This window comes from Meles meles, chromosome 6, assembly GCF_922984935.1.
Source record: "Meles meles chromosome 6, mMelMel3.1 paternal haplotype, whole genome shotgun sequence".
NCBI lineage: Eukaryota > Metazoa > Chordata > Mammalia > Carnivora > Mustelidae > Meles > Meles meles.
Genome location: NC_060071.1, coordinates 56,595,149 through 56,616,192, shown reverse-complemented (window position 1 = coordinate 56,616,192; position 21,044 = coordinate 56,595,149). Strand labels below are relative to the sequence as shown.

General features: G+C 36.9%; 1 pseudogene; it reads right to left on the bottom strand.

Moving 5' to 3' along the window:
• Positions 1 to 4,144: 4,144 nt before the first annotated feature.
• LOC123943578 lies at positions 4,145 to 5,087 on the bottom strand (annotated as a pseudogene).
• Between the last annotated feature and the right edge of the window lie 15,957 nt (positions 5,088 to 21,044).

Sequence of the window (21,044 nt, the reverse complement as noted above, 5' to 3'; positions counted from 1 at the left end):
ACTTTGGCTTTGTTCTTCAATATTCCTTTGGCTATTCGAGGTCTTTTCTGGTTCCATATAAATTTTAGGATTATTTGTTCCATTTCTTTGAAAAAAATGGATGGTATTTTGATAGGGATTGCATTAAATGTGTAGATTTCTTTAGGTAGCATAGACATTTTCACAATATTTATTCTTCCAATCCAGGAGCATGGAACATTTTTCCATTTTTTTGTGTCTTCCTCAATTTCTTTCATGAGTACTTTATAATTTTCTGTGTATAGATTCTTAGTCTCTTTGGTTAGGTTTATTCCTAGGTATCTTATAGTTTTGGGTACAATTGTGAATGGGATTGACTCCTTAATTTCTCTTTCTTCAGTCTTGTTGTTGGTGTACAGAAATGCAACTGATTTCTGTGCATTGATTTTATATCCTGACACTTTACTGAATTCCTGTACAAGTTCTAGCAGTTTTGGAGTGGAGTCTTTTGGGTTTTCCACATATAGTATCATATCATCTGCGAAGAGTGATAGTTTGACTTCTTCTTTACCAATTTGGATGCCTTTAATTTCTTTTTGTTGTCTGATTGCTGAGGCTAGGACTTCTAATACTATGTTGAATAGCAGTGGTGATAATGGACATCCCTGCCGTGTTCCTGACCTTAATGGAAAAGCTTTCAGTTTTTCTCCATTGAGAATGATATTTGCAGTGGGTTTTTCATAGATGGCTTTGATAATATTGAGGTATGTGCCCTCTATCCCTACACTTTGAAGAGTTTTGATCAGGAAGGGATGCTGTACTTTGTCAAATGCTTTTTCAGCATCTATTGAGAGTATCATATGGTTCCTGTTCTTTCTTTTATTAATGTGTTCTATCACATTGATTGATTTGCAGATGTTGAACCAACCCTGCAGCCCTGGAATAAATCCCACTTGATCGTGGTGAATAATCCTTTTAATATACTGTTGAATCCTATTGGCTAGTATTTTGGCGAGAATTTTTGCGTCTGTGTTCATCAAGGATATTGGTCTGTAGTTCTCTTTTTTGGTGGGATCCTTGTCTGGTTTTGGGATCAAGGTGATGCTGGCCTCATAGAATGAGTTTGGAAGTTTTCCTTCCATTTCTATTTTTTGGAACAGTTTCAGGAGAATAGGAATGAGTTCTTCTTTAAATGTTTGGTAGAATTCCCCTGGGAAGCCGTCTGGCCCTGGGCTTTTGTTTGTTTGGAGATTTTTGATGACTGTTTCAATCTCCTTACTGGTTATGGGCCTGTTCAGGTTTTCTATTTCTTCCTGGTTCAGTTGTGGTAGTTTATATGTCTCTAGGAATGCATCCATTTCTTCCAGATTGGCCAATTTGTTGGCGTAGAGTTGCTCATAGTATGTTCTTATAATTGTATTTCTTTGGTGTTAGTTGTGATCTCTCCTCTTTCATTCATGATTTTATTGATTTGGGTCCTTTCTCTTTTCTTTTTGATGAGTCTGGCCAGGGGTTTATCAATCCTATTGATTCTTTCAAAGAACCAGCTCCTAGTTTCATTGATTTTTTCTATTGTTTTTTTGGTTTCTATTTCATTGATTTCTGCTCTGATCTTTATGATTTCTCTTCTCCTGCTGGGTTTAGGGTTTCTTTCTTGTTCTTTCTCCAGCTCCTTTACGCGTAGGGTTAGGTTGTGTACTTGAGACCTTTCTTGTTTCTTGAGAAAGGCTTGTACCGCTATATATTTTCCTCTCTGGACTGCCTTTGCTGTGTCCCACAGATTTTGAACTGTTGTGTTTTCATTATCATGTGTTTCCATGAATTTTTTCAATTCTTCTTTAATTTCCTGGTTGACCCATTCATTCTTTAGAAGGATGCTGTTTAGTCTCCATGTATTTGGGTTCTTTCCAGCTTTCGTCTTGTGATTGAGTTCTAGCTTCAGAGCATTGTGGTCTGAAAATATGCAGGGAATAATCCTAATCTTTTGATACCGGTTGAGACCTGATTTGTGACCCAGGATGTGATCTATTCTGGAGAAGGTTCCATGTGCACTAGAGAAGAATGTGTATTCTGTTGCTTTGGGATGAAATGTTCTGAATATATCTGTGATGTCCATCTGGTCCAGTGTGTCATTTAAGGCCTTTATTTCCTTGTTGATCTTTTGCTTGGATGATCTGTCCATTTCAGTGAGGGGAGTGTTAAAGTCCCCTACTATTATTGTATTATTATTGATGTGTTTCTTTGATTTTGTTATTAATTGGTTGATATAGTTGGCTGCTCCCACGTTAGGGGCATAGATATTTAAAATTGTTAGATCTTCTTGTTGGACAGACCCTTTGAGTAGGATATAGTGTCCTTCCTCATCTCTTATTATAGTCTTTGGCTTAAAATCTAATTGATCTGATATAAGGATTGCCACCCCAGCTTTCTTCTGATGCCCAGTAGCATGGTAAATTGTTTTCCACCCCCTCACTTTAAATCTGGAGGTGTCTTCGCGTCTAAAATGAGTTTCTTGTAGGCAACATACTGATGGGTTTTGTTTTTTTATCCATTCTGATACCCTGTGTCTTTTGATTGGGGCATTTAGCCCATTAACATTCAGGGTAACTATTGAGAGATATGAATTTAGTGCCATTATTAGCCTGTAAGGTGACTGTTACTGTATATTGTCTCTGTACCTTTCTGATCTACTACTTTTAGGCTCTCTCTTTGCTTAGAGGACCCCTTTCAATATTTCCTGGAGAGCTGGTTTGGTGTTTGCAAATTCTTTCAGTTTTTGTTTGTCCTGGAAGCTTTTTATCTCTCCTTCTATTTTCAATGATAGCCTAGCTGGATAGAGTATTCTTGGCTGCATTATATTTTAATTTAATAACAATGGTAAGTATATGAAGGGTCTTAAAGGAATGATCATGTGCTTAGATTTATATGTATTTTTCAAAATCTTTCATTCTGAATGTCAATAATGGGAATGAATGGAGATGAGATTTGAAGGGAGGAAGACATTTAGTGACTTAATATCCTATTTGAAAAATGACTTGTGAAGACTTAGACAAGAATGGTGATATTTGGGGTGCCTCATGGCTCAGTCTTTAAGCATTGGCCTTTGGCTCAGTTCATGATCCCAGGGTCCTGGGATCGAGCCCCTCATCGCAGGGAGCCTGCTTCTCCCTCTCCTGCTCCCCCGCTTATGTTCCGTTTCTCGCTCTGCCTCTCTGTCAAATAAGTGAATAAAATCTTTAAAAAAAAGAAGGGATGTTGACAATTGGAAGAAAACAAAGGACATATTAAAGAGGTGTTTAGAGGTTGGAATTAATATGATTTGCTGATTTATTAATTGTTGGGGATTCAGGAAGGGGAGAGTCCATTATTACTTCTAGATTTTGCATTGGGAAACTGGGTTAATATTGGTGCCACTTATTGTGACTAGGGACCTGAAAGAGCAGTGGGTTTGAGGATGAGATGATTAGTTTAGTTTCTGATCTGCTGAGTGGGAGATCAGAAACTTCAAGTCAGCAGGCAGTTAAATTTATGAAGTAGGAACTCAAGAAATAATACCCTGACTTAAGAATACAAGCCTTTATCTGAGATGGTAGTTAAAGCCAAAGGAATGGATGTCCCCTAGGGATGGAAAATGGAGTAAGAAGAGACCAAAGATGCAATTCTGAGGAACACTGAGTTTGGTGGCGGAGCAGATAAGAGAACCCCAGCAAACTGCTACTGGGAAGAAACTCCCAAAGAGTAGGAGGAAGACCAAGAGACTGTAGTTTCTCAGAACCCCAGTAAAATATTTGAAAGAGGGAGTGGTTAGCGATGTTGAAGTAAAGAAGAACTTCCCATCCAGATGAATACCAAAGCTTTAAAAGAAGTATTAGAGATTAATTTACATGGAGAAAGCAGAGATGTTATTGGGCAGTTTTTTTTTGAGAAATACAGGAAAAAATATAGGCATTCTCAAAAATCAGCTCAGTTTTCTATTCTCATCTCTCCTCATGATGGAAGTTGATGAAGTCAATTTATTCTCTGTGGTTAACAAAATAAAGTCACCTCTAACTAAACAATTTCTACCGGGGGACCTTTGCTAAACTCTTACCCCCTAAAATAGTTCTTACCATTGTAGTGATAACAGTCACATAACTTGCCTTGTTCTTGGTGTGCCTGAAGCATATTTTATGTGGATCTGCTCCATTCATTGTGAGATCCCACTAGGACCCACAATCCGTTTGCCCAATCTTCTCATGGCCACTCTCATGTCTTTGTTTCTTAATGTATAGATGGAAGGATTCAAGAGGGGGGGTGATAGCAAAGTCAACAATGAAAAAGTATTTATCCAATGGTGTTGCAGGGAAAGGCCACACGTAGAGAAACATGCATGGTGTAAAAAACAAAATCACTACAGTGATGTGAGCTGACAGTGTGACAAATGCTTTGGACAAGTCCCCTGAAGAACGTTTCCAGACAGTGACCAAAATGAAGATATAGGATATAATTAAAGAGAAGAAAGTACCCATGGATATAAATCCACTGTTAGAGTTGATTACAAACTCTAGCTTGTAAGTGTCTACACAAGCAAGTTTCATGACCCAAGGAAAATCACAGTAAAAGCTATCTACTTCATTAGGGCCACAGAAGGGCAAGTTTATGACAAAAACAAACTGAGACATGGTATGGATTATCCCCACTATCCAGGCAGCCACTAAAAAGGAAACACACATTTTGGAGCTCATCATGGCCAGATAGTGGAGAGGCTTACAGATTGCAGTGTACCAGTCATATGCCATGGCTATGAGCAGTGCCATCTCACCTCCACCCATGAAATGAGTAAAAATATCTGTATCATGCATTTGGGAAAGGTGATGATGTTGCAGTTAATGAAAAAAATTAGAGATCATTTTGGGGACTGTGGTAGATAACAGACCTATATCAAGAAGAGAGAGGTTGGCCAATAGGAAGTACATGGGTGTGTGTAAATGAGAGTCCGTAATTACCATGAACACAATGAAGATGTTTCCCAGGATAATTCTCATGTAGAACACAGAGAAGAAGCAAAAGAGAAAAAGATGCATCGCCCATGAATTTGAAAGTCTAATCAATACAAATTCAGACACCACAGAGACATTTGCTGTATCCATTGGCTCAATCAGTAGAGAAGATGCTGAAGTATTCTAAAGGTAGAAAATAAGGCAGAATTGAGAAATATAGGAACTGAACATTGATATGTTGTTGCCCATATTTTGTGTAAAATATGTTGCAAGTGTCTAATTTTGAAGTTAGAACACCTACAGAGAGGGCAGGTGAAGGAAAGATTAAAAAAATAGAAATGTAATAAAAAGTCCAACTAGCATGACAGGAAAAGAAATCATATGAGAATAAGTACTGTAGGTAAAGTGGAGGAATTAGGAGCAAAGAGTAACATCTTCCTGGTAGAGTTTCTTTACCATGTTTATTTTGCAATTTTAGGCTTCTTCAGTCTTCTCCATATATGTTTAAGAAAACGTTTTCTGTGTCATAAATAGTTATGATTTGAATGTTCAAACTCTTAATCATATTTGTGCACTTGTATATACCATAGCATAATGTACTGTCTGATTATTCTTTTACGTTGCACCTGCAAAACTTCAGGCATTAATCCATCATGGAATAGTGAATAGTGACCAACCAATGAATTTAAGAGTGTTGACTCTAAGAGGAATCATAGCTTAAAATGAATAGGCTTAGTTTTCTGATAGTTTCCAGTATTTCCACTGCAACCAGTGACTTGGAGAATTAAGATGTACTTTATATTGGTGAAATTCTAGATCCCAGAGTGTAAGCAGATTCAGAAAAAGGGCTTCTCCTTAATTTGCTAGGATTGAGAGAGCATTTGTGTTTTTGATAGGTCTGTTCTAGGATTAATGAGTGGCAATTCAAACACAAAACTCAGAGACAATTCTGTCATCACTGAAACAAAGTATTTAATCATGATACACTAAAAGCATGTATAAACTACAGGACTCCAGCGAGTCATGAAAGATAAAGATCATGCGATCATGTCTTCAAGTATTTGAAGCTGAGCTTAGCTAAAATGCTATTTGAGAGTGAGTAAAATTGCTGCAACTTTTTCAAGGGGAATATATGTTATGACTGTGAATAGGTAGAAAGGTGAAGATGTGTATATACAATCTATCATTATTTAAAGTGACAAATTAGGGGCACCTGGGTGGCTCAGTGAGTTAAAGCCTCTGCCTTTGGCTCCGGTCATGATCCTGGAGTCCTGGGATCGAGCCCCGTGTCAGGCTTTCTGCTCAGTGGGGAGCTTGTTTCCCTCCCTCTCTCTGCCTGCCTGTCTGCCTACTTGTTATCTCTGTCTCTCAAATAAACAAATAAAATCTTTAAAAAATAAAGTGAAAAATTAAATGTACCATTAAAAATACAATTAGATATGAGAAGATTCAGAAAGGGGAATTTGATAAGATTAGTACCAAAATGAGCTTGGCCATTATAAATGATGCAAATTTAGAGTTGTTAAAATGTCCACTAAATTATTAAGTAACAAAAATTGTTTACAAAGTACTATGTATTATGTGATGTGCTCTTTATTATTATACACTACAAAAATATGCAAGTATATACACAAACATCACAAGATCACTTTGGATAATGACATTTTAGGTAATTTTAATAATAAAAACTCTGATCATCAGTGTTTTGTAGTTTTATACATTGTCCATTTTTAAAGATTTATTTATTTATTTTAGAGAGTGAGAGAGAGAGCATGAGCAAGCAAGGGGCAGAGGGAAAGCTTGAGAATCTCAAGTAGACTCCCTGCTGACCACAGAGACCTGGTCATGTGTTTGCAATAAAAATTATGAAAAGGGGGAAACTGACCTATAAATATGGAGAAGAGACTGGTAGTTGCCAAGGGGAAGGTAGTGGGGTTATGGGCAAAATAGGGTAAAGAGGAGTGGGAGATGTAGTCTTCCTATTATGGAATGAATGTTACTTGGATAAAAGTTACAGCACAAGGAATATAGTCAGTGGTATTGTAATAGCATTGTGTGTTGATAGATGTTAGCTACACTTGTAGTGAGCATAATCAAACAATAATAGTTATGAAAAGGAAATGAAAGCAACAAGAGAAATAGAGGCAAGAAAAGGAAAAAGAATTCTGTGAAATATGATTAAAGTATGCATATATATGAAACAAGGTAATTATTAATTATTACCATTATTATTGTTTTGGTACTAGTTTTTTACTTTTACTACTTCTGGTTAAACCAACATCTTTCAGCCAATAAATGACAATTCCTGGGTATGCTATGAAGAAAACCTTCATGCTTCATACCTAATTTTAACCAGAAGTTTACCTGCTTCCTTGTTTAGAGGACATTAATATATGTGGAAAAAGTTTTGGGTCAAGGAATATAAAAAATTGGTAGCTGGATGGTATTTTACAGAGTGTGGGTGTGTTTGTTATTTGTAATAGGCAAGTCCTACACCAAGACTGGGAATGTCTAATACAATACACTCTTTACCTTGACAACTGAAATTTCTTGTTCCCAATATTTCCTTATATTTTCTAGAACAGATAAGACTGAAGAAATCTGTCTGAAGAGAAAAGCTAGATATGTGTAGTGAAAACAGACTTACCAGTAACTCTTCATACTACTTTGTTTTGATTACCCTATTTAAAGAGGACCCCATCTTTCCCTTCCTTTCCTTTCCTTTCCTTTTCTTTTTTCTTTTCTCTTTTCCCCTTTCCTTTCTTTTTCTAATTTGAGCATAGTTGACATACAATGCTACAACAGTTTCAGGTGTACAACTTAGTGATTTGACAAGTTTATACATTATGTTTTGTTTACCACAAGTATAGCTACCATCTGAAGAGGACACCATCTTTTCTCCAAGACTTACAAGAAATTAATCTAACATTTAGCTAGTTTATCCTAAAATACTGTGTTCATCTTAGCACATAAGCAAAGAGTGAATTCAAACCAGTTAAAAATTTTAGTTCTTTCTTTCTCTGATTGACTTATTTTGCTTAGCATAATACCCTCTAGTTCCATCCACATCATTGCAAATGGCAAGATTTCAGATTTTTGATGGCTGAATAGTTTTACATTGTATATATATACCACATCTTCATTATCCATTCATCTGTTTATGAGCATCTAGGCTCTTTCCATAGTTTGGCTATTGTGGACATACCCTTCTGAGAGGTATGAAGACCTCTTAGATCTCTTTCTTAGAGGTATTGGAGAATCAGAAATTCTCTGAAAGCAGAGTCCCCTAAGAGTTGGTTACTCTCCTTACTGTATATTTTGGCTTTAACATTCAGAACATGGGAAGGGGATTTTTCAAGTAGGCTATGCAGAAAATCAGATAGAACTTAGGTCTTTTGACTTTAATGATTAAATATTCCCTCTCCTCTAAGGGGCCAAGATCAATATTATAACCATCCTAAAACTGAAAACGTAGGAGGCAAAGGGGTTCAAAACTCATTTTGCCAGTGTTCCATCACTGATGTACCATACTCACGAATTTTTCTTTTAATCTCTACTCTTAACCATCTTAGCTTGCTTCTCATAGAGGTTCTTTTCACAACCTATGGACACCAGTTATACTAAGTCATATTCGACTGAGATATCTCCACATTTGTTGCAGATGCCCTCATTATGGAGTGGGAGACAGTGAGCCCTATGTATGGATATTTCTTTCCAGAACAAGCAAAAGTCTTTATGCAAGGGGAGCAATCCCATAAGCATACTAAATTGTTGGACAAAGGAAAAGCTAAAAATATACTACTCCAAATTAAGTGTTGGCAAATTATGGCCCATGGGCCAAATTTGGACCACTTCCTTTTTCTCAAACAAATTTTTAGAACATAGGCACAACCATTTGTTTATGTATTGTTTATGGCTTCTTTGTGCTACCAGAAGCAGAGTTGGCCCACACATGGCCCACAAAGTCTTTGGCTTGTTCCATAAGAAGTTTGATGATCCTATCCTAGATTAAGCTGTTAGGTTTGGCCAGCAAACCCTGAGGTGGTAAATGAGATTACTCCAGACACCTTAGGATAAAAGAGAGGAGGTGGAGGCCAGATGATCTAGTGCTAATGTTGAAAGGTCCTGAGCCAAGCTCTGCCTCCACTTTTGTGAACATTAGCAACATTAAGGGAGTAAGAAAAACAAAAAGGAGTGCAAAGCTTTAGTAATCAGGACAGTGACATAGGGAATATCGTGTGATTAGAACAAGCTGTGCTTGTGATGTGCATGAAGGTCAGGGAGCACCTGACCTTCAAAGATAAATGTTCCTCCTAAGCATTTACTCCCTGGATGAGCGTATTGAGCTGCAACAAGGATCCAGCTGTTTTCAGGCAACAAGCATCAAAGGAGGCCCAGTTTGCTGGACACGCTTTCTTTGCTTTTGAATTAGCCTCACCCAGGGAGGCATATGTTTATTAAATCTTATCTGGTCAGGTGTTATGAATTCCCACATTAAGCAAGTTAGGCAGAAGAAGAGGATACAGAAGAAGGATCATCCACTAGAAAAGTAGAAGTCAACATCTCTGATGTATTTAGATGCAAAAGTTCTGAACTAAACTCTAGCAAACCAAATTCAGCAACATTAAAAGGATTATTCATGGGATGTCTGGGTGTCTCAGTTGATTGAGTGTCCATCTCTTGGTTCCAGCTCAGTTAATGATTTGAAGGTCATGAGATTGAGTTCCAAGTCAGGCTCCCCACTGAGTGGGGAGTCTGTTTGAGTTTCTCTTCCTTTCCCTCTGCATCTCCCCCACTCACATGCTTTATTTCTAAGATAAAATAAAGAAATCTTTAAAAAAATAAAAAAGGATCAATCACCATGATCAAGTTGGATTTATCCCTGGGATATAAAAGGATAACTCAACATATGCAAATTGATCAATGTAATAAATTACATTAATAGAATGAAATAATAGAATCATATGATAATCTCAAGATATCATGAATAAGTATCTGACAAATTAAATATTAAGTTTATGACCTTGAACATTAGTCTCAGTCCACACTTAGATACAAATGATGATGTGGTATAACGGGTTATTTGAGAACCTATGAGATCTCAACCTCCCTTGAAGGTTCAGCTCAGACTGTTACATCTTAAAATTAGAAACAGATGATGAGGTAAATAGGGCTTAAATGAGGGAGATTTTCTCTGTTTTTATTATATCAAAAAGATACACCCTCCTCTGCACTCACTCTGACTTGATCCCCTTTAGAATTCAGTTGTACTAACAAAGAAGTGGGGTGAGAATGGAAGAGTGGAGTGCAGAACAAATGCTCAGGTCAGCTCATTCATGTCTTTGAGAAATAATCTAGCTCTTACCCCAGAGGAGCTAGGCAATGTGCTAAGTGCTGGGGTAAATCAGTTGTACTTTATTCCTGTCAAGAAAGAATTCGGTCCATGTTTTATTTTCTGTTCCCTCCCCACCCTCTGCTCCCTGCCTATTTGTCAGGTGCCATTTGACAAAGAGCAGTTCTCAGTGAGAGAACAGTCAGAGAAGAGGAAAAGGAACCCAAGGCCAGTGGCCTGGTGAAACTGGCACTTTTCAACAGTTGCAACTCTCCCACCCTGTTATTCACCTCTGCCACTCCCTGTTTTCCTTTGGACCCACACGTTGGCATTAAAGGACACAACTTGTACTTGTTAGCTCATTCTTACGTAGTCTTCTAAAAAGCATGGTACTGTCTACGGCCATACCACCCTGAACGCACCCGATCTCATCTAAAAAGCATGGTACTGAAGCTAGACCTGTATCTTATATAACCCACAAAAATTAACTTTGAATGAATTTAAGACTTAAATTAGAGTCATAGAAGAAAACTTGGGGAAAAAAGCTTCTAGACATAGTCTTGGTAATGATTTTTTGGAAATCACACTTAAAGTATAAGCAGCAAAGTAAAAAACAAACATGTAGGACTATATCAAATTGTACTTTACTTCTGCACAGTACATCACCTGTGCATAGTGAAAGAAACCATGAACAAAGTGTAAAAACAAGTTATGGAATGGGAAAAAGTGCTTGCCAACCATATATCTGATAAGAGTAACCTCTCAAAGAGTAACAATTCAAAAGACAAAAAAAAAAAAAAATCCAGTAGAAAATGGACAAGGGAATTGTGTAGGCATTTTTCCGAAGATACATAAATGGCCAACAGGTACTGAAAAATACTTATTGCTGGTCATTGTAGAAATGCAGATTAAAACCATAATGTGATATCACCTTATGCCTGTTAAAATGGGTATAATCAAAAAGCAAGAAGTAAGAAATGCTGGTATGAATGTGGAGAAAAGGGAACCCTTGTGCATTGTTGGTGGGATTATAAATTGGTAACTCCACTATGGAAAACAGTATGAGAGCTACTCAAAAAATAAAAAATAGAACTATCATATGATTCAGAAATTCCACATATAGGAATATATTCAAAGGAAATAAAAATGAACTTGAAGAGATATCTGCACCCCTTCATTCATAGCAAAATTATTTACAGTATCCAAAACAAAAAGCAACCAAAGTGTCCACTGAAGAGTGAATAGATAAAGAGTAGTGGTTATATATCATGGAATATTATCAAATCATAAAAAACAATGAAACTTTACCATTTGTGACAATAAAGGGTGGACCCTGAAGGCATTACGCTAAGTGAAGTAAGTCAGAGAAAAAGACAAATATTGTATGATCTTGTTTATATGTGGAATCTAAAACAAAAAGCATAAAACACAGAATCTCAGAAAAAGATATAATTTGTGGTTATCAGGGGAGGGGGAGGGGGAATTGGAAGAAAGTGATTAAAATGTACCAACTTTTAGATATTCTTGTTTTTTTTTCATTCTTTGTTCTCAAGGATTCTATTGATATATCATCTAGCTCAGGGATTCTACCCTCTTCTGTGTTCGTTCTACTAGTAAGTCCATCAAAGGCATTCTTTAGGTCTGTTATAGTGTTTTTGACCTCTAGCATTTCTTTCTTTCTTTCTTCCTTTCTTCTTTTCTCTCTTTTTAATTAGGATTTCCATCTCACTGCTTATATTGGCCATTTGTTCTTGCATTCTGTCTGCTTGGTCCATTAGAGCTCTTAACATATTAATTATAATTACTTTAAATTTCTGAACTGATAATTACAATTCTAATTACATTACATTACATTAGAATTACAACTCTAATTCTTGTTTTGTCTAGCTCTGATGCTTGTTATGTCTATTCAAATTTTGTGCTTCCAACTTAATTATGTCTTGTGATGTCTTCTTTTTTTTTAAGATTAATTAATTTATTTATTTGACAGATAGAGATCCCAGGTAGGCAGAGAGGCAGGCAGAGAGAAAGGAAGGGAGGCAGGATCCCTGCTGAAAAGAGAGCCTGATGTGGGGCTTGATCCCAGGACCCCGGGATCAAGACCTGAGCCAAAGGCGGAGGCTTTAATCCACTGAGCCACCCAGGCGCCCCTCGTGATGTCTTCTTGATAGCTAGATATGATCTACTTGATTTTAAAAAACCTGCTGTGAATAGGCATTTGGTAATGTGGTGATTAAGTGTGAGCAGAGGGAAAGCATTCTGTAGTGATAGAATTAGGTCTTGATTTGAGTGAGTCTATGTTTCTGGACTGTAAACTTGACAAGTGTTTCTCATTTTGTTTCTTTTCTCTTAGATGGGACACGATGGCTAGAGTGGCTGAAGATGGGTATTGCCTTCCCCAGGTCACTTAGACTCCTATAATACCTTAGTAGACAAGGTTTTGGTTAACTAGTATCCCTGAGGTCAAGGCTTCTTCAGAAAAACAGAGTGCTCTGGTACATTTCTAAATGATTCCTTTACCTCTCCCTGTGCCAAAAACCTGAGGAAATTTTTTCTCAGATAGTTATTGGGTGAATCTGGTCAAGCTGCTTAAAGTAAATTTCACAATATAATTGACACCACCTTTGGATAGGTCCCTCTGACCAGTTCTTAACTCAGAGGTTTGTACCCTCCAGTAATTCATCAATTATGGTTTAGGTTTGTGTCTGCTTGGTAAGCTATGCTGTCCTTATTTTCCTACCTATCTCTTTAATCATGGGGTATCAGTTTGCCCTGTCTCCTCCCCTCTCTTTTGGATCAAGAAAAGTTGGTCTTTTTCACTCTGTTCCACTTTTAACTTATTATGATGGAATAGTGATTCCAAACTCCTTACATGCAGAACTATAAAGCAGAAATCTTTACATTTGTTTTTAACAAATTTAAAGTTAGTGTGGTAAAATATAGTCTTTTTTTCACCTTTTTAAAATTTCTTTTCAGCGTAACAGTATTCATTGTTTTTGTACCACACCCAGTGCTCCATGCAATACGTGCCCTCCCTATTATCCACCACCTGGTTCCCCAATCTCCCACCCCCCGCCCCTTCAAAACCTTCAGGTTGTTTTTCAGAGTCCATAGTCTCTCATGGTTCATCTCCCCCTCCAATCTCCCTCTCCTCCTCAACTCCCTTCTCCTCTCCATCTCCCAATGTCCTCCATGTTCTTTGTTATGCTCCACAAATAAGTGAGATCATATGATACTTGACTCTCTCTGCTTGACTTCTTTCACTCAGCATCATCTCTTCCAGTCCCATCCATGTTGCTACAAAAGTTGGGTATTCATCCTTTCTGATGGAGCCATAATACTCCATCGTGTATATGGACCACAACTTCCTTATCCATTTGTCCGTTGAAGGGCATCTTGGTTCTTTCCACAGTTTGGTGACTGCGGCCATTGCTGCTATAAACATTGGAGTACAGATGGCTCTTCTTTTCACTACATCTGTATCTTTGGGGTAAATACCCAGTAGTGCAATTGCAGGATCATAGGGAATAGTCTTCTTTTTTTTTTTTTTTAATTTCTTTTCAGCGTAACAGAATTCATTGTTTTTGCGCCACACCCAGTGCTTCATGCAATACGTGCCCTCCCTAATACCCACCACCTGATTCCCCCAACCTCCCAACCCCCTCCCCTTCAAAACCCTCAGGTTGTTTTTCAGAGTCCATAGTCTCTCATGGTTCACCCCCCCCTTCCAATTTCCCTCAACTTCCTTCTCCTCTCCATCTCCCAATGTCCTCCATGTCATTTGTCATGTTTTCTATTTGTGTTGCCTTGTTAAAAATTGTATTTTTAATGCAACTACTATATACATTTCACCATACTGAAATTTATTTAAAAGCTGCTTTATGACATAATTTAAAAAATATTTTGATCCCGTTAATTTATTTTGAAATATATGTATCTGGTTTTTTGTATGTATGGTGTGAAGAACCTAACCTTTTTGTTTGTTCAGATGCCTAGTTATTTGTCATTGTATGGATTTATTCATGCCTATTTAGAGTCATAGAATCCACATTTATTATAGGATAAAGCTTAAATCTCCTCTGGACTTTCTTTACTATTCTAACCATTATATTTTTATTAGTATAAGTCTGCATTCAACAGCACTAATTTCCTACCTCAAGTTTTTCCTAAGTGCTAACATAATGGTTTCTGGAGTTGATATTTCATTCATTCTCTTCTTTTCACACCAAATGGTTTAACTGGTTTATTTTATGTATTTAACAAAAGCAAAAAAAAAAAAAAATTAACCCAATACTTTGATGGGAATTGTCTAATTACTCCAATTTATGATATCTGTCCTCATAAATGTGGGTTCAGTTTTATAATTTCCATATAACTAGAATTGTCACTTAAAGTGGGTAGTGGTTACTTAACACATGGGCCACATTGATATATGATATAATTGTGTTTTTTTTTTTTTTTTGCCAGAATAAAGCAGGAAGAAATACGTGTAACTTCTTATTTATGTTTCTGTTCTTACTATAGCTCAAGAATAGTGTTAAATAGCTGAGTTGATAACCTGGCTCAGCCATTCGAGTACTTGCACAATGGGCTGATGAATGAAGTAATTATAAATAGCACAGATGAAACCACTCCATGTGTTCTTTCATGTACAATGGGCCAATATAAATGAAGTAGTTATAAAAGCAAGGATGAAATCTTTCCATGGTTATGTCCTGTGCAATGGGCCCTTGGATGAAGAAGTAGTTATAAATGGCAAAATTGAAGTCTTTTCTTGGATTCTTTCAATATGGTCTCTTTTCAGTTAGGCAGGTATAGTAGCAGCCACTACTGAATGTCCTAGAAGGACAAGTGGATGCTGAACCCCGTTGTGGTTCCATCTATTGACACATTTAATCAGCAACTTGATTGCTAGCTGTTTACATTATATCAGTGGATAGTTCTTACTGGGATAAACATGTTTTCCAACTATGGCTTTGACTGTCCTTACAGCAGTACCTTGGCCATTAAGTGATCCAAAGACACATAGAATGTCTAATGTCCTTCATAACATTGCTTAGGACAAAGAAATATCTTTATAGATAAGAAAGTACAATAGTAAGCACACAACCAAGTGATCCACTGCTGTGGCAATATGGGTATCATGCAGAAGCTGTTAGTCTGATAGAATATGAAGAATAGCTTTTAATGGTGGAAGTAAGTGTGTTTGGGGATGACACTTTGTGTTTTATGTATGATATATGCTTTGAACCAGTGAACATTATAAGGTATTGTTTTGTGGATTGCATAGGTCTGGAAGCCAAAGATAGGTGGTGAGAATGGCTCCTTTAACCATTATTTCCTTGGAAAACTTGAACTTTCTAGACCTACACATTTGACCTCACTGGGGTGAGTGAATGCTTCCTCTGGGGACAGAGTAAGCTTTTCAGTAAACCTAAAGTTTTAGTAGCTCACTGGTCATTTTGGTTTTCTTGTGTTTATAGATTCATGAGTGTTCTAGCATGCCAGATATAATTAACCTTCATTATTACAGAGAAATAGAATGGGTGCAACATTTGATGATAACTCTAAATGGGCAATTGCAGCAATTACAGCCTGACAAGAGCATGGTAATCATGGATTTAGCCTTCTTAGGTGGGAAGACATGTATCTGGGCAAGTGATCTAGAGCAGCAAAAGTGCTGGACAAATGTGAGGAAAATGTAGGATGGGTTGTGGTGGAGAAAGATGAATATCTTCCTGGGAAAATGTGCAGTGATGGAACCCATTAACACTTGTTTCATTAACAGTCCTATGTTTGAAGGATCAGTGATGGAATAAACTTACATGGAACATGAATGCCTCTAAGCATGAGAAGGAAGATATGGAGTGTTTCTGATGCTTTTGATACCATATGCATATCCCAAGAATGTAGACTCTCTTATACCATAAGCTGCAGAAATTTTTCTGCCTGAGGACTTTTCTTTAGATATCAGAACTGCTCAACCCACTTGTGAGGTAGCCTGGAACTGCTATGGAGTTAATGCCTTAGAGCTACCCCAACACAGAAATACACAGCTTCATAGCCTTTCAGGTGAAATCACCTAATGGATAGAGTACATACAGTCACTTAGGGGGCCACAATTAGGATTGTGCCCCAATGTCCACAGTAGGAGGATGCTAGTTAATACTAGTTAATACATCACCTATTACCTTTTTTCTTTTCTCTGGCTTATGTCCTCACTTTTGAACCAGTGTCATCAAGCAGTCCCTTCTAAATAAATTCCTTGCCTCTTGATTTTATCTCTGGGTTTTCTTTTAAAGCCATTGAACCTTTATATACATAACAATTCAGTATAATGATGCTTGCAAATCATTACAACAAATTTACAGGTTATTTTTAGACTTCATATAGCAAGCTTAGGATGGAAGATGTTGCGTTTGTTCAGGATATGTTAAGTTGTGGGACCTAAGTTGAGATGGGCCACCATGCAGTTGGATGTTTAGTTGTAAAGCTCCAAAAACATATGTGGTCAACAAATTCTGGAGTAAGATTCTCGTTGCACAATCGTTTTATTGCTGCTTTAATGTCTTTGTTCCTTAATGTATAGATGCTGGATTCAAGACAGGGGTGATAGAAAAGTCAATAATGAACAGGTATTTCTCACTTGATGATGTGGGGAAAGGCCATACATAAAGAAGCATGCATGGAGTGAAAAATAGAACCACCACAGCCTGAAGCACATTTCTAGGTGGGGACCAAAATGAAGACATAGGCCAAGATTAGCAGCAAGAAGGTATCCTTGATCATGAAGCCACTGTTGGCAGCAGTAATAAACTTGGCTGTATTGGTTCATGCAAGTTTTATGATCCTAGGAAAGTCACAGTAAAAACTTGTCTATTTCATTAGGACAACAAAAGGCATGTTTATAATGAAAGCAAATTGAGACATAGCATTTTAGGATTCATGATGTTTAGATAATGAAGAGGCTTACAGATTGCTGTGTACCTGTCAAATGCCATGGCTATGAGTAACACCATCTCCACTCTTCCCATGATATAGATGAAGCATATCTGCATCATACAGCTTTGGAAAGAAATTACTTTGCATTCATTTAAAAAGGTCTTTGATTGTGTTGAGAGCTATGATAGAAGAAACACCCACATCAATGCGGGACAGGTTGGCCAGGAAGGAAGTACTTACGTAGGTGAGAGTTAAAGATTACCAAAGACAGAACAAAAATGTTTTCAAACATGAACGCTAAGTAGAGCAAAGCACATATCAAGACGAGAAAAAGTTTTTTCTCCCAAGAGCAAGAAAGGGCCAATAACACAACAACAGAGTCATTTAATCCACCCATTGACTGGGACTGGAAAGCTGATTTTCAAGTGACCTGGGGATAAAAATGAAAAAGAGTAAGTATCATTGTCAGCAACATAGATTTCCTGTTTTGTTAATTAAGTTAGATGTTATTGACTGAGAGAGGAAAAAGAAAGATTTGGAAAAAATAAGGTAGGAACAAATTCATTATATAGAGGGGGTATTTGAGGGAAAAAAGTGCGATACTAAATTTTGCAAACAGAGCAAGAGGGTTTCCTTTAATTTTAATCCCATAGTTAAACCTCATTTTAATTTTTCTCAAAGATTCTGGATCATTTTCTTGACCTTTTCTCTTAATGTGTTCTCTTATGATTATTATCTTTTCCATCACATCATTATTAATACTTCCACACTAATTATATATTCTCTTACCTGAACTTTTCTTAGCCCCTTAGTTTTTTCCTTTTCACTGCAATTAGAGAGATCACCATGACAAAAGTACTCGAACATATCCCAACACTCCCAACATTGGGCTTTTTTTTTCTTTTCAGTGTAACAGAATTCATTGTTTTTGCACACACCCAGTGCTCCATGCAATAAAGTGTCCTCCTTAATACCCACCACCTGGCTCCCCCAACCTCCCATCCCCCAGCCCTTCAAAACCCTCAGGTTGTTTTTCAGAGTCCATAGTCTCTCATGGTTCACTTCTCCTTCCAATTTTCCTCAACTCCCTCCTCCTCTCCATCTCCCTATGTCCTCCATGTTATTTGTTATGCTCCACAAATAAGTGAAACCATATGATAATTGACTCTCTTTTTAAATTTAAATGGAACTCAGGTGCACAGGCTCAATAAATTTTTTTGAAGATTTATTTATTTGTTTGAGAGAGAAGAACAAGTGAGAAGGGGAGTGGAAGGAGAGAATATTCAAGTAGACTCACTTCTCCTTCTGAGCCTGGAGCCTGACTTGCAGCTCGATCTCATGATTCATGAGATCATGACATGAGGTGAAACCAAAGAGTCATATGCTTAACCAATTGAGCCACCCAGGCACCCCCAGGCTCAATAACTTTAACACTCAGTTCACGACATGATTATTATTATGTTTGGTTCATGACCACTTTTAGTAAACAGATTACTTAATGACAAACTCAACTAAAATATTGTATATCTCAGAGTAAAGACTAGTAAATATAGTTATGATTAATGCTTAATAATCAAGTCTAATGATCCCACATAACAGATAACAGATAATAAACAAGTCTAATGATCCCAGATAAACAATGTTTAAGGCATTGTATTAGATACATTATTACTTTCAAGCCTCCTAATGACTTCATAAGATAGGTTTAGTTTTATTATCACCATTTCATAAATGAATCTGAGTCTCAGAAAGATGAGGTGGCAAAACTAGGAGTGTATCAAGAGTTCTAGGACTTGAGAATATATTCTTCTAACCAATCCTCTGGGCACTTCAAGGCCAGCACTTCCAAAAATACTCTAGCTCTCCTCAAGGTTTTAGATGCATCAACTTTTTACTTTCGTATCAACTTTTCAATTCCCTTGATGGGTTACACATAGAATCTCTCCTTCAAAGATCAAATCTGTTAGGGATGAGACGGGGGGCAGCCTTCTTATTTTCTTTCTCTCTCAAACCCTTAACAGGTAAATTTATTAATCTTACACATTCCATTTATTGAACAAGCCAAACAAGCTAGATTGCATGTCAGAAAATCCTTTTAAAGATCTCACCAGGGATTCAGCACACAATAGTCTACATGTAAAAATAGCATATCTAATAATCAGTTTTCAGTCTTTATCGTACATACTTGTTCTCCAAATTTTGTACTATTGATCTTGAATTGTTTTTGAAATTTTTTCTGTCATTGGTTGTTGTGTAGGTATTGGCTGCCTATCCCAAAGCCTTTTCCATACAGTTTGTGCTAAGAGAACACCTATCTGATCAGACATTTGATGGACATTTCTGAATTTTGGAAGAAGGCAGGTTCTTATCTTAGCCCTGGGATGAAATATGATAATCTATGTACCTTGGCCATGGATTGGTGTAAGAGGGGCATGTAGCTGTTCTGATGAAATATAGAACAATACCTCTTGTGGAAGGTTTTCTTTCCCAGATTAAAATGGAAAGATTAATGTGGAGAAGTCTTTTTTTCTGGCTCTCTTATCCCTGCATTCAATATTAAGGTGATGCCCAAAGATGCAGCAACCATGAACTTTGGGTGTCTACAGGTTAAAGATGATTTTATGAATGGATAGAAAAATAATCCCGTGTAAAAGTTCTTTGATGTCAGCAAAGGTTACCTTCTGATATCTTGTAATGTGAAAAAAATAAAAATGTACTTTAATAGTCTGTAAATAAGGCAATGCTACTTGAAACTGGATGCATTTTTAATATTTGTATATCTAAGCTCTCTTGCTTTTTCTCCTATATCTCTAACTTCTTTCTTGTGTTTTTCACTGATGCATGGATTTTTTTCCCTACATATTTTTGAGTGCTCATGTAACTCAGGAGACATAAAAAATATGTTTTCATTTCAAACACAATTTGTTGTTTTAACTACTCTCCACTTGTAAGGATTTCTATATCTATAGCTCTATTCCTGGACTCTAGCATAATATATCCAAGACTGTACTATAGTACATGAATGGACATCCCTCAAGCACTTCAAAGTTAAATTGTGCAAGTCTAAGCTCATGATCTTATCCTCTTTTTAATGTCTTAGGAAATATCATGACTATTATCTCTCAGGTGCTTAATCCAAGAATCTCTGAGGCACCTTTTCTCCTCTTTCACCTTATATGCCAGATGGCAAGTTGTACCTCCTTCCTGACTATTTCTCTTTTGTGTCTTGTCTTTCTTTCCACTTTCAGTTTTATTTCAGGTTTATTTTTTTTCATTTCTGAGTGATCTCTCTGCCTCCAATCTTAGCTATGTGTAGTCTGTTCTATACTCTGCTTTCAGATTTGTCTATCTAAAAATCAGATGTGGTCATATTTGTAATTGAAGCCTTTGGTTCTTTCATCCAGGATATTTCAAATTCAATTGCATATCACATAAGAACCTTTATGAACTGAACACATTATTATTAATTTTTTTTCACATTTCTCAACTCTTTCATATACTTTCGTGTGTATTATTCCTGCATTACAGTGTGCAGCCATCTTTGGCTCTAAGCCCAATAGACGGTTGCCATCCTAGTTCTGCCACTTGTGAACTATATAAACTAGGGTGCACTAGTCAATTATGCTGATGGCATTTATTTGTCCATAAAATGGGAGGTGTCTAACTTACTTCCCTAGATGTTATGAAGATTTGAGAATATATACGTAAAACTATGTGGCAAAAATGTTAATTCCCCCTTTTCTTTATCTTTCAAAACTTAGATCAAATGCTAGCTACTCTGAAGTATTTCTTGACTACCCCAAGTAGAGTAATGTCTATGAACTGCTGTTGTA